This window comes from Arachis ipaensis, chromosome B09, assembly GCF_000816755.2.
Source record: "Arachis ipaensis cultivar K30076 chromosome B09, Araip1.1, whole genome shotgun sequence".
NCBI classification, from domain to species: domain Eukaryota; kingdom Viridiplantae; phylum Streptophyta; class Magnoliopsida; order Fabales; family Fabaceae; genus Arachis; species Arachis ipaensis.
In genome coordinates, this window is record NC_029793.2 from 25,040,277 (window position 1) to 25,051,746 (window position 11,470).

At 36.8% G+C, this 11,470-nt stretch overlaps 1 long non-coding RNA gene and 1 pseudogene across 1 annotated transcript; both read left to right on the forward strand.

Annotated features, from left to right (window-relative positions):
* On the forward strand, positions 6,731 to 9,022 carry LOC107615256 (annotated as a pseudogene).
* LOC110266710 lies at positions 9,029 to 11,248 on the forward strand. Its single transcript, XR_002354208.1, has 2 exons — positions 9,029 to 10,478; positions 10,565 to 11,248. It is a non-coding gene; the product is annotated as an uncharacterized LOC110266710 (long non-coding RNA).

The following is an 11,470-nucleotide window of genomic DNA, read 5'->3' on the forward strand; positions in this document are numbered from 1 at the left end:
TTAACATACTAAAACCAAGAATTGGCTAGATTTAGAGACCTCACCGTACCCACAGATCAAGAGAGCCAAGTTCGACGAATTTCGCAAGCTAATTCGAACCTAGAGAACCAAAATCAACAAATTCTTCAACTTGGGCACTCACAATTTTCAAAAATTAAGGGGTAGAAGAACTGGATGATAGAGTAACTTACCTATAAAATTGTTCTGGTAGATTCGTAGAGCTTGGCGTAGTGGACGCGTGGCCACAAACAGTGCGGCGACCGGAGCTCGGATGGAAAAGTTATGGTGGATTAAAATGAAGGTTAGGATTTGAGAAGCTTTTCTCTTCCCCTTTTCAAAGTTGCAGCGTGAATCTTCTTTTCGGGAAGAAGGAGACGCTGAGTCTCTAATTAATGAGGGCTTGGTTGGGTCCACGGGTCCGGTTCAGATTTGGTTCGGCCCGTTCAGCCCAATTTTGGGCTAAATTCTTTGAAATTAGTGTCAAAATTCTCGTTTTGATGAGCTCTATTCTAATTTAAAGTAAAATTCACATTTTTAATTTTTCGTTATTAAAATTTAATTTATTAACTAATTATTTACTAATTTTACGGAGTTTACAGTATGGTTGCTGTCAAATAAAAAGGGAAAACAATAATGACAATCATGATGAATTTGGACAGCAACGGCTATCAGGCAGAATAAAGTACAAATATGATCATGTATGGAAACAATCAAGGACCGAGAATATGAGATTGAAGTAAATATAAAAGGAAGAGCTGTTGGTGCCCAAAGGAAGCAACGACCCTGCCTTCAATGCAAAAATTAATTTGCTGCAACAATTAGTACCCTTAAAGTTTTGATTACAAGAAGAAGAACCAAGTTTGAGGCATCTCAAGGAGAAAAATTCAAAAATCAAATGCTGCATACTGAACATGCTTCTTCTTCATTTGAGTCCCATTTGATATTCAGTTAATTGAGTCTTCTTAGAAAACAAAAAGGCATATGTTTTATTGTGAGATTATGTGGTAAAATCCTATGAGTGACGAAGTCTTTATCTAGAAAGAAACACAATATAGTTTCGGTTTGAGTGTGTTCTTGTTTTAGTTTGGTGTAACAATTCGAATTTTTATAAAATTAAATAATGAGTTATCTATAATTTATTATAATTGTTAATAAGAAAATTATTTTATTAAAAATAATTAAATAGAGTAGGAGATAAGTTAATTTTAAATCAATTAAGATTTTTATGTAATTTTATTATAATTGAATATTTATATAATTTAAAATTAAAATTCTAATAAAGGAAAAAATAATAAAAATTTATATGATTTAATTTAGATAATTGATATTTTGAATTTAAACTGTACTTTATAGAACGTGATTAATATGTTCATTTTATAAATAAAATTAGAAATAATTATTTGAACTCGGTGATATATTAATAAATGGTGTTCTTAAATATTTTTAATGGAGTACATTTGGTTTTAAAATTATTATTCTATCCATCAATTTGATCAAAATATCTATTCTATCCATATTCCTTTATAAAAACTTAACCCTAACCCTAAATTTCCAAATCAGAAATCCTAATTACCAATTCCTAACCCTAATTTTACTAACCCTAACAACTGCCAAATCCCCCTTCAACGTAACCCATACTTCAGAAATGGAAAATCAGAGAGGGAGAATGTGGAACCAGAGTGTGAACTAGGGGAGGGGAATTGGAGAAGAGGGATGGCGCCTCAGGGCTTGGTGCCGCTGCTGAGCTGTCGTTGCAGAAAAGAAAGGGAACCAAACGCGACACATGGAGGAGAGGGAGGATCCGCCGTTGAGCCACGCCCCATCGTTGTCGTTCGTGCGTTGCCGTTGCTGTTCGCTGAGGGTGAGACACGAGGAGAGAGAGATGCACGAGCTGACGGGAGTTGGAGGAGTCCACCATCTGGGCCATCATCGGAGGAAGCTGCTGTTGCTAGGGCTTGTTGGGGAGAGCGTTGCTACTGCTGCCGGGGAGGCTGCCACTATCGTCGGAACGCTAACGCGAGAAAGGAGGAGAACAAGGCTGTCTCATTGCCGTTGATTGGAAGTTACTGTTGTTGACGGGATAAATAGAACGTGAAGAGGGAGGAGAAACTCGCAGAGGAGAGGGAGGCTTTGCCGCCGCACCGTTGATCACTGGGGAACACCGCCATTGACGCCGAAAAATGCCACTGTCGGAGCCACTGTTCTTTGTTCAGCTCAGCTCCGCCCCTGTTTCTGCTACTGTTTACGCTGGCTCAGTCACTGCCGCCATAACCCCATCTCGGATTTCTTCTAATTTTGACACTTGGAGATAGGGACTTTATTTTTAAAGTTTAATGGTTTTAATTTTAGAATGCCTACAAAGTTAATTGGATCATTGCAAATAGTTAATAATGGTTAAGAATTAATTAATTGATGTGAATGGCTTGAAATGTGTTTGAGAATAGTTAGCTGTTGTGATTATTTTGAGTTATGATTGAAATTAGACGCGGTTGTGAATGGTGATTAATTTGGTATTATTTACTAAATTGAGATATAATGAGTTAATTATTGAAATACTGTCTTTTTCTTTGGTGTAAGATCTGGTTGAAGCTCAGGTTGGTGCTTCATTTTCTTTGGCGTAAGATCTGGTTGGTTCATATTGTCTTTGTCTTGGTCTTGGCATTGGTAATTGTAATCTTGAATTGGATATGGTGAAATTCTATCATTATTGTGGTGGAGATGATAAGTGGATATCTTATACGCTTTTTCATAGCATTTTCATAGTGTTTTTAGTTCGATTTTATTGATTTTCATTAAGTTTAGTATGTTTTAGTGCAAAAATTCATATTTGGATGCTACTTTGAGTTTTTGTATTTTTCCTATATTTTTTTGGGGATTTTTGGGCAAAATTAGCGAGATTTGCAAAGTCTTGTTCAGAGATGAAGAAAGGATAGTAGATTCTGTCAAATCCTGACCTCTGTGTATTTGAATATGCATATTTTGAGCTACAAAGGTCCAATTGACACATTCTCAATAGCGTTGAAAAGCTAACTTCCAGAGCTTTCTAGAAATATATAATAGTCTATACTTCTTTTCCATAATCATGTCCCAAAAGTGGCGTTGAACGTCCACATCTGGAGTTCAACGCCTAAGAAGGACCAAGCCCAGCGTTGAATGCCCAAGACTGGCGTTCAACGCCAGCCAGGGACCAGAAGACAGCACGTTCACCCCCTAACTGGTGTTCAATGCCACTTTTCTAAGTTGAACCCTAGGCTTGGACAAACACAAGACCAAAGTGGGCCCAAAATAGATTTTAGCCCTCCTTAGCTTATCTAGTCTTATCTTTGTACTTTTTAATTTTAAATTAACATCTTTTAGGGTTAGCATCTCCTATATAAGGATGAGATCACTTAGGTTTATACGTCAACTTCTATCATACTTTACATCTAAGTTTTCTCTGTAAATTATGAGCAACTAAACCTCCTAGGTTAAGGTCAGGAGCTCTGCTAATTTCTATGGATTAATAATATTACTTTTTCTATTTCAATATATGTTTGATTCCATTCTATGATGTATTGTCGTTCTTCATCCAAATGAGACTGGGTATGTCCCTTCTCTACATGAGTTCTTGTGATACCGGGAAAAGTTCACTTGAGCTAAAGCTTGAGAATACATCACCTGAACCAATAATTCATCTGGGCTAATTGAGGATATGTGACATATAATCCGGTTAGTTATGGGTGATGAGGTTCGTGTGGCGCTAAGGGTAGAATCATTGAGCTTCATTCTTCGATCCGAAAGATCTGACCTTATCTGTGGCATTTTAAGTAGGATCAACAAAGAAGAGTGAATTGCGCGGGCTTCATCCTCGTTCATATTGAATGACCATTGACAATGGCATTTGATATGAATAAGGGAAGATTAACTTGATGAAAGGACATGAGTTAATGACTTACAGTGTTGTCATAGAACGAATCATTCATTGTTGAAGTGGTATATAAGAAGTATTACTCCAGAAAGATAAAGCATCTCCAAAGCCTTAACTGATTTCTTATTATTGTTTTTACGTAATTCTTTATTGCTTTCCTTATTATTTTGTTCTATGCGCCTACAACAACAACCACTATCTTTCTATTCACCTGACTAAGATCTGCAGGATAACCATTGCTTGCTCAATCCAACAATCCTCGTGGAATCGACCCTTACTCACCTGAGGTATTACTTGGACGACCCGATGCACTTGCCGGTGAAGTTGTGCGAGTTCAATTTCGCGCACCAAATTTTTGGTGTTGTTGCCTGGGATTGTTCGAGATTGACCACTACCGGTTGTCTTGCTCCTTAGATCAGAAACACTAGGAGCACTATGAATCTAGCGAGCGAAGCACAAACCAGGAAAACATGGGGATCGTATACAGATCCCACTCCTGACTTCTATGGAAGAAACATTAGTGTGCCCCCTATAGGAATGAACAATTTTGAGCTCAACCCGAATTTGATCACTCTTGTGCAAAACAACTGTCAGTTTCATGGGCACTCGCAGGAGGATCCCACCAAATTTATTTCTAACTTTACAAATCTGTGACACTATAAAGACCAATAGAGTGGATCCTGACGTCTACAGGCTGCTACTCTTTTCCTTTGCTATGAGAGATCAGGCTAAGGACTGGCTGGGAGAACAACCTAAGGAAAGCCTGAACACCTGGAGTAAAGTAGCCGACAAGTTCCTGAACAGATACTTCCCCCCAAGAAAGCTAACAAAATTAAGAAAGGACATTCAGGTCTTCGAACAAGAGGAGGGCGAGTCTCTCTATGATGCCTGGGGGAAATACAAATCAATGCTCCGAAAATATCCAGTTTAGTTGTTCACCCACTGGGTTGAGTTGGACATCTTTTATGATGGACTCCTTTATGCAGCCCAAATGTCCCTGGATCATTCTGTAGGTGGCTCCTTATGTGATCTTGGAGCAAGTATCAACCTCATGCCATCATCATTAATGAACAAGCTCCAGATCCAGGAACCTAAGCCTACATGCATCTGCCTTCAGCTTGCTGATGGCTCCATTAAGATCCCATCAAGGGTGGTTGAGGATGTGATTGTCAGGGTTGGACCTTTTATGTTTCCCACAAACTTTGTGATCCTAGACATGGAAGAAAACATGAATGCCTCCATTATCCTAGGAAGATCTTTCCTGGCTACAGGGGGATCCATCATTGACGTTCAAAAAAGGGAAGTAACACTGAGAATCGACAAGGATGAGTTCATATTTAATGTTGTCAAAGCCATCCAACATTCTGACCCCCAAGAGGAATGCATGAAGATTGATGTCATAGAACCCCTGGTTGAAGAGGTACGTGAGATTGAAAGACTTAAGGGAGAGTTGGATAACATTCTTGAGGATGCCACGCTGGAACTGGATGCACCAAAAGATCAGGAGGAAACACTAACCACCCCCAAGGTGGAAGATGAACCTCCTAAAGTTAAGCTTAAGCCGTTGCCACCATCCTTAAAGTACGTATTCTTAGGAGATGGTGACACGTATCCAGTCATCATAAGCTCTGCCGTAGAGCAGCAGGAAGAAGAGGCACACATTCAAGTGCTCAAGGCCCACAAGACAGCTATCAAATGGACCATAAGTGACTTAAAAGGAATCAATCCAACTCGATGTATGCATAAAATCAGACTTGAAGATGACGCTAAACCTGTGGTGCAACCACAGAGGTGCCTGAATCCAGCTATGAAGGAAGTGGTCCAAAAAGAGGTTACAAAGTTGTGGGAGGCTGAGATTATATACCCCATTTCAGATAGTCCTTGGGTAAGCCTTGTACAAGTAGTTTCCAAGAAAGGCAGGATGACAGTGATCCACAATGAAAGAAATGAGCTGATTTCTACCAGAACTGTCACAGGATGGCGTATGTGCATTGATTATAGAAGACTCAACAGCGCCACAAGAAAGGACCACTTTCCCTTACCTTTCATAGACCAAATGCTGGAGAGGCTGGTTGGCCATGCATTCTACTGCTTCCTGGATGGCTACTCGGGCTAGAATCAAATTGCAGTAGACCCTCAGGACCAAGAAAAGACAGTGTTCACATGTCCCTATGGAGTGTTCGCCTATAAAAGTATGCCTTTCGGCCTATGCAATGCACCAGCAACCTTTCAAAGGTGTATGCTCTCCATCTTCTCAGATATGGTGGAAAAATTCTTGAAAGTATTCATGGATGACTTCTCTATTTTTGGTGATTCCTTTTACTCTCACTACAAAAAATGAGGTTTAAAATGACATTTATATTACGGCGGTTCTTTAAAACCGTCGTAATATTCAAGTATTATGGCATTTTATGATGCTTCCATAATTAATTTAAATAAAATAGCAATTTTTGGTAATTTTGGCGGTTAAAACTGCCATTATCAGAGCACATTGTGAAAAAAAAATCCCAAACGAAGGAAAACCCAAATATCTTAAATTGAATGTGTTCCCCCAACATGGAAAACCCTAACACGCGTTGTCACCACCGTCAAATCCAAAAACGACGATCTGTGCTCTGCTCCGGCAACGTTTTGCACCAGGGAATGCTCCGGCAACGATCTGCTCCGGCAATGATCTGCTCCAGCGAATGCTCCGGCGATGATTTTCTCGGCGTTCTCCTCTGACGAGATTGTGTGATGTGAACTGAAACGCTATCTCCAGCGACGATCTCCTCTGGTGGCGAGTTTTCCTCCTTTAGCGAGCTTCTATGATTTGGATTTGATATGAAGATTGCTGCTCATCTCATCATCGTCATTCATCTCTGCGCTATCACAAGCAACACTGTTTTCAATCTGGCTCATCTCCTTGCCGTGGCAAGCAACGCCGTTGTTGCTGCCTTCATCAAGCTCTTACAGTTTGGTTTCGCGATCTCTATCACTTCTAATAGGTAACTCTTCATTTTTTTAGATCTACTTCATGCTCTAGTACGAAGAAACAAAGAATGCTGGTTCTGTTTTTATTATTGTGTTTTTAACTTTCATTGATCTTTTGTGATGTTGTTGTTGTTAGCTTGTTACTGCTGCCTTTCCTGTTGTGTTGTTGTTTTTTTGCTTCTGATTTTATTTAGTTTGAGACCTAATATGTTCTATTGAACTGATTAATCTGTATCATTTGTCCGAAATTAGTACAAAACATGGCGTGTGTGTATTTTCTGATGTAAGTGTTTGAATGATGGTTAAATGCAATAATGAAGAGACACAAAGCACTGCTAATCTGTTCCATGAATGTTGTGTTAATGTTTGAATGATGTAAGTGTGTATTTTGGCTTTCAATTTTTAATTTTCTTGCTGATGCAGAGGTATATAAAAGATCATAAAGGTGTTTGAACAATTTTTCTTCTGGATTGGAGGCTTTTGCCCCTTAGAAATTCTAAAGGTGATGCTTACTATCTAGTTAAATAAAAGATGTTGAGAAAGCTTCCTCATTGTGAATGAGAGCACCAGCTTTGCATGTAAATGGTGATATGATGCATTATTAATAATTAAAAAAAAAACGTTTAGATTGCAGATTCTGGTCCCTAGGATTGAAACCATGACAGAGCAACAAAGGTCAAACATAAGCAACCTTGGAAAATCTTGTCAGCAAGCAGAAGATACTCTTTCACAAGGCATGGACAAACTTCAACAAATGGTTTTAGAATCTGTAGTAGCAGGACAACTTAAAGAACAAACTAACACTCCAAACATGTCTACTGCAATGGAGAGATTGGCAGGTCTAGTGAGCTTTGTGAACCAAGTAAGAAATTTACTTCACTTTCTTGAAGGAAAAGCCGTTAGTTATATTCAATTTAACTTTCACCGGTTTATTATTTTACCGCTATGTCAGTGACAGTAATGATTGAACATAATTCTGCAATAAAGAATAACCCAATTTGATTTCAACAAATTTGTTTTAGAAGTGATGAAACCAGGAAACAATATAGTGTTGTTCTAACTCATGTTACTTAAAGGAAAAGAAAACAAACAAAAGAAGGAAATGAAAATCTTCATTCACTAACTTGAAGATTGAGCACTAGAAAATTGAAGGAAACTTTACTATGTTTGAAACTTGACAAGATTGTCATTTATATGCTCATACCTTACAAAGGCGCCATGATGCTTCACTCCCTCAAACCCGTGAAGCAGTTCAGCTACCACGTTTGCTCCTTCGCTATCTACAGCCACGACATGTCTCGCCAGATCGAGACTCACCACTACTGCTCCCGCCTCAACCAGGACTTCCTCCAGTGCGCTGTCTATGACTTTGACGACGCCAATGCCCACCTCCTCGGTCTAATTACTCCCTCACTTCCCATGCATCATGCATGCATGTTTCTTCTTGTTATTTAAACTTACTCGCTCACTCCATATGAATGCGTGCCAGGTGTGGAGTATATCATTTTTGATAGGATCTTTGAAGATCTGCCTGACGAGGAGAAGAAGCTTTGGCACTCTCATGCTTATGAGGTTTTTCACTTTCATTCTCTATTTTTATTTTTTTTTCCTGTGTCATAAATATTTTATCTTAGACTGATTTGGATGGTGCAGGTCAAGTTGGGTCTATTAATAAGCCCAAGAGTTCCAGAGATGATTGCCATGCCTGAGCTTGAAAACCTTGCTAAATCCTATGGAACATTCTGGTGTACTTGACAGGCCGACAGAGGTTAACAATCTTTGCGTTATTATATTATAGGAGTTTAATTAAGCTTAGTTTTGTGTGTTATTATTGGTGCAGGAGATAGGGTTCCACTGGGTGCACCAGCACTAATGATGTCACCACAAGGGGTGAAGCCTGGGCTGGTGAGGGCAAATCTGGTGCATCAGAGGGATGCAAAGTATCATGTTTCCTCAGACAGCTATAAGACCTTAGTTAAGCGCGTTGTACTTTCAAATATTATGGTGCTAAACATTTAATTTATATGTATTTCTTACACATGATAATGCTTTTTGTTTCCATGTTAGATATATCTTAAGTACAAGACACCAACACATTTTGTTCTGATTCTGAATACTGGACATATCACACAATTAACCTAAATAGATGATGATTCTTTGGTGCTTATTATTATAACCACTGCATGTTCATCATTGTGAAATTTTGAAATTCAAAACTAGCTTAGCTCCCAACATGAATCCAGCAAGGACATGCTTTCTTTGTTTTCTTTATATAGAGTAATCGTGAAAAGAAAATTGTTCATTGTGAGGGGAACATATATTGAACTTATAAGAGGTTCCTCTGTTAATTGATAAGATGATTGATTCAAGTGTTTGTGTCTTCAAAAATTGACTTATAAAAAAGGCTATTTTAGTATTTGTTAGTTCAAGCTAAGGACCAGCCTGTGTAATATTTTCATGTTCTTGTTATGCTTTGGTATTTTATGGAGCTGATGAAAGTGCCAAGAGTGGAGGTAAAATTAAGAGTGTTCTCTTTCAAGATTCAGTTTGGGACTCAGGTTTGCTAATTCTCAAGGTGTTTTATCTGAATTTGTTTTCAATTTGGTTTTTCTTGTTTCACTTCACTTTATTTTTTCCACTTGATACAGGCTGAAGAATTCAAGAGGAGTTTAAACACTGTGAACTCTGCCTGTGATGAGGTACTTGATATTTAAGTGAAATAAAAAGTCACACTTGACAAGATTAATTAAAATAAAAAGACTAAAACATTCATTCCCTACAACATTTAGAAAATGTTAATTAAATATCACAAAAGAAAATTGGAAAAAGTTAATTCATGTACCACTGTGTGCGTTAATTGACCAACGTGCTAAAATGGTCATTCATTCTTTATTGGGGAAAAAGACAGGACTAACGACGTATCTATATTTGTACTTTGTACATAACAGCACCTTAGATTTGATTTTTTTTTCATGGAGCTAACTGTTTCTTTCTTTTAAAATAAAAGAAGATATCTTAAATGTAAAATCCAATTCATTAATTAGTAATTACTTTAGAATATATAGTCATCAATGATGATCAGTTTATGAAAATCTATCTAATGAATTATATTAGAGATATAGCTATTCTTCTCTAATCTTCGATCTTCTGCTCGAATTCACTCTAGTTTTTTATCTCTTCACTCTTTGAACTCACGATTTCATCAATAATCATTCATATGTCTCCTCTTATTTACTAGAAATAATTTCATGACATGGTATCAAAATTTACATGGTTGAAAGGTTTAACAGTTCTATTTTGCTATTCAACAGTTCACTTCTGATAATGATTATGTCCTTCTTCTTTTATTTCATTTGATTTGATATAATTTGGTACTTCTAATGTTGCTGGTAATTTTCAATTTTTTATAATTTTGTGCAGCACTTACATCACTCATTATTTTGTGCAGCAAGTAGGATTTATATAGCAAGAGTACAATCTTAGTTGATGTAGAAAAGATTAAGCCATACTATCAGAGAGAAGACGAGCACTTGAATTTGAGAATCTTCAGTCTCTTCTTATTGAATATGCTGAATTGACAATGGATGATATTATAGAGGTAAGTTTTAATTAATAACAATTTCATTTATATTGTGACCTGTTGCCTTCTTGGGCAATATGATGATGAATTGAATTTTGAATTAGGCAAATATTGGTTCTGATACTCCAAGAGACAGCTATTAGTTCAGACATTAGGAAATATTAGGACTAGTTCAGACACTTGAGGTTCTGTAAGTAATTACCTCATATTTTAGTTTTTAATAAATTTTCTCGACTCTTTCTACCAATCTAATTTTATTTTTTCTCTTTATATTATTTGACTAGTTATATATTGTTTCTAATGACATCTTTTCATTGTTATAATTTCAATTTATAACAGCCGGCTTGATAGAAATTTTCTGACAGGAGAGGTTCCTACAAATTTTTGTAAGGGATGAGTTTGGATAATAAAGTTAGAGTGTTTGAGTAAGAAAAAAAGATGTTGGAGCAAGTTTCTAGGATGAAACTCACACAAGAGACCAAAAAACTAAGGCAGGCTTGTTTTAAAGTTAATTAGAAAAGGAGGAAACTTTTGGCCTCCAAATCTTATTCATCATCACTTAGCTAAGCTACTTGTCTTGTATATTCATATTCTAAGTAGTACAAACATCACTTATTAGATGGTTTAAATACATTATTAAATATTAACATAGTTTAGGGAACTGGATGGTAGATTTGATTGATTAGTGTTTATTGCAATGCTTGTATTTTGGTAAATTTAGTAAGACAAGGTTTTGTATAGGAGTTATTACTTTTGATTTTCAATAATAAAAAATTATATATTATATTAATATTTTGTTTACGAGTTATATAATATTTCATTTATAGATTATGATTTTTTGCTATTGTTAAATTTTAATCACAATTATTTATTTAACGCGATAAAAATGACAGTAAAAATTATTTTTTTAAACGATAAAAAATGTCACTATCAGGGTAAAACGTCGGTTCAAAAATGCCATTTTAACCAACAAAAATGCTACTGTCAGGGTAAAAATGTCGGTACAAAAA